At 38.7% G+C, this 3,424-nt stretch overlaps 1 long non-coding RNA gene across 1 annotated transcript in view; it reads right to left on the reverse strand.

Moving 5' to 3' along the window:
* Positions 1–30: 30 nt before the first annotated feature.
* LOC106526631 (uncharacterized) overlaps positions 31–3,424 on the reverse strand; it is a 6,797-nt gene continuing 3,403 nt past the window's right edge. Inside the window, exons 2-3 of the long non-coding RNA XR_001311279.1 lie at positions 2,029–2,053; positions 31–209 (exon numbers count right to left, since the gene is read on the reverse strand). This is a non-coding gene — a long non-coding RNA (uncharacterized LOC106526631). The remainder of the gene's footprint in view (positions 210–2,028; positions 2,054–3,424) is intronic.

Consider the following 3,424-nt stretch of genomic DNA (forward strand, 5'->3'; position numbering starts at 1 on the left):
ATACAATACTTTAAAGTGTGCGTGGTGACAACTAAAAAGGTTTCACATTCAAAGAAACAAAACCACACGACAAACTGCATGAAAAAAACCAAAACACAAAAAATAATTTTATTAAAAAAGCAATTCAAGGGCACCAAAAGTAGACAAAACGACTAAAAGCGTGAACAATTTACCTTCTTTTCTCATCTTCTGCCGAGGGATCTTCTGTCCTGATTGAGAGAAGGATCACAGGTCAGGTCGTGGCCCCGAAACTGACAGAAACAATAAGGAAAAAGTGGCAGCAGACCCTGGACTGTGGACAAGTGTTATGCTTGGCTACAGAACATTTAAGGTACGCTGCAGGGAACTCATTTCCTGGCGGCAACAACCGATGATGGGGCAGACTGAATTGGCAATTATCATTTCAGCCGAGCGGTTGAACAACCAGCTCCCTGTGGCCTTGGGTTTGTTTTTGTTTGGTTGGTAAGAGCTGACACGAAGCTGCACCCAAAAAAATGAAATAGATCTCAGCTGTGTGATTTATTTATATATTTTATTTATTTATTAGCTTACTCTTCTGTTCCCCATGCAAAGCCAGAGTTTGTGCACGCGTAGTTGTGCTTTCTCTATCTATTGAGGGCTCTACACTCTAAATCCAGAGTAAAGATCAGGTTAACATGCTTGGGAACGATGGTTCTTCGAAAAAAAAAAGAGAAAAACAAGAGTAGGCAGGGATTTGTGCGGATGCACTTGTTTGTGATATTTCACCATGTTGTTCAGTTCTAAGAAGTTCTGATGAATGAGTCAGGGCTCTTTAGTCAGCTCTCATGGGCCCTAAACTGGCTGCTCAAAGGGCTTGCAAGAACATGCTGACAAGGTGGGAACACAACACAACAAACACACACACACACATGCACACCTATCTTTGTTAGGACCTTAAATGATTTGATTATTATAAGCCTTGACTAAATCCTAACAGGTTCATAAACAATCCTTTTTAGTGCCTCAACTGTTTTAAAACCTAAAGTTTATTCTACTCTTTAACCAAAACTTAATATAAGATGATTTGTCTAACCAGGAATGGTTTTTAGTCCCAAAGAGGACTGCTGAGTCATTGAAAATCCACATTTATTCCAGAAAAGATCCCACTGAGGTTTTCAACGTGATGCACAAAACTCACTGCTTCCAAACAGTTCTTGGAAATGCTTTAAGAAATGCAAATAACTGCTAATAAGAGAAAAAAAATACTCCAATATCAAGACGATCAATCAAATTTTCTGAATAAAACTCTTCAGGCAGAAAACAGGTGCTTCTTGTTGAGAGGCACAACAGTCAGTTCTAATTTCTTCGCATTCTGATGAATTAATCTAAATGCTAGCAAACACCTCCATCTGGATAACACACTCCTGTCTGTGAGGGTCTCTGGGCCTGACGTCATCAGCCGTCATGGCTGTGTGCTCTGTGTTTCCATGACTGGTTTGTTTGTTTGTCACTCGTGTAGTTCAAATTAAAGCAAACTAATTAGAAATAACAACAATTGTATTCTACAAAAGTGATCATGTCTGAAAGCAGAATAAAGAATTCCTGCTGCAGACGTGAACAGGAAGTGATGACAAAGAGTCTGCATGTAAACAGATTGTTGTGACAACAGAGAGTAGTGAAGAATCTGTTTGTTTGGATTCTTATGAGTCTATCAGAAAGAAACAAAGAAAAATTTAAGTTTATGTGAGTAAAGACCAGGAAGTTCACCTTTTTTTAGACTTCCTCTTTGTCGTCACTTCCTGTTTCACTTTGGCTGTGACAAGTGGAAAAACATAATGCTAATTTTGTGACAAAATGGGTAAAGTTGTGTATTAGTGTCACATTTCCTAAATATTAAGGTGTTTTCAGCCACTTTTTGTATTTGTATTCATGTTGCACAAAAAATGTTTAAGAATTATTAATAATAGCAGATATATTAAAGCTAACTTTGTAAAATGTTGAGAGCTGAAGGCCAGAGATGCTGGCTTCATGAATACCTGAAATCATGAGAAAATGTCTCATACTTACACATCTTTGGAAGCTTCTGCAGGACCTGAAAATAGACAGAATGACAAGATTGGTCTTTAATTTGAAATTTATTCAGCAAAGCATGCTTTTCCTTAAACAAGCAGTAAAATATTTGCTCAGCGTTCAGCAATGTGATGATTGTTCCTGACATGTTTTTATGAATACAGCTATCTCTTTGTGAAGTTATTCAATCAAAAATCCTCCAAATATCAAACGTTCTGGTCAGACTTCACTCCTGAGGTGTAAAGATGTGGATTTTTGTACATGTTTATTCTGCCCTCGGGCCTAAAATCTTTATTAATCATGGACTGGTTGCAGGCTGTTTCAAGCTATGAACTTTTGTTGACCATCTTCTCTAAGCTGCACCTGACATGAGAACAGTGACGCACAAAAATAAGTCACCCCAAATTAATCCTAACAGCTTTGAGTTCTGTGTCACCCCATCTGGTTTGTGTAGAACACCACAGAGACATGATAAAAATGAAGTGAATCAGTGTCAAGCTGACATTTGCAGAAATGACATGAAGGAAGTGAGGTGTTAGAAGCCACTATAGTTGTGTGCACATTACGACTATCACCAGTCTGTAACACACTTTGGTGGCTCAGTTAGTGGCGCTGTTGCCTCTTAGCAAGAAGGTTGCCAGATTGAATTCCAACCCAGGACCTTGGTAGAGTTTGCATGTTCTTTCCATGCACGAGTGGGTTTTCTCTGTGCACTCTAGTTTCCCACCAACAGACCAAAAACAAGACTGTTAACTAACTGGAAACTCAAAGTTGTCCTTTTGTGAGTGAGACAGAGAATGGTTGTTTGTCTCTATGTGTCCCTGTGATGGACTTGCAACCTGTCCAGTGTGCCCCTCACACTGTGTCTTCTGGATATGGGTACCAGTGACCCCCTGAAAGGAAAAGGCAGGTTAAGATGGATGGAATTGAATTGATATTAATAAAGAAAAGCCACATGAACCAATAACGTTGACGTTCCTATTCCCAAACCAATCATAACACACAAACAGCAGATTACATTTGAGTAGCAATTAAAACGCCTCAATTTAGTAAAGGTTTGGATGTTTGAATTAAAGTATATTAACCCCTTAACAGTGTTTGTTCCACCAGTTGGGGAAAAAAACAGTGCGGTTTCTGCCTTTACACTTTTCCATATGCTACTGAAGGGCTTTTATTTTGAAAACCAGAGTGTCAGACGACATCCTTCAGTTCTTACCTTTAGTTTGACATGCTTACTGAAATATTGAAAGGCCTTTAAGGAATTCCAGGGGCCACTTTTAAGGGGTTAAGGAGTATTGTGGGTTTTTTTTTTACTCACTCTGGATAATTGGTGTTTTTTAATTAAACTTTTTTTTTCTTTAGCTGAAGGGAAGCAGGCTGCATGTCTCTGTGA

The sequence above is a fragment of the Austrofundulus limnaeus genome, unplaced genomic scaffold (assembly GCF_001266775.1).
Source record: "Austrofundulus limnaeus strain Quisiro unplaced genomic scaffold, Austrofundulus_limnaeus-1.0 Scaffold285, whole genome shotgun sequence".
Lineage (NCBI taxonomy): Eukaryota > Metazoa > Chordata > Actinopteri > Cyprinodontiformes > Rivulidae > Austrofundulus > Austrofundulus limnaeus.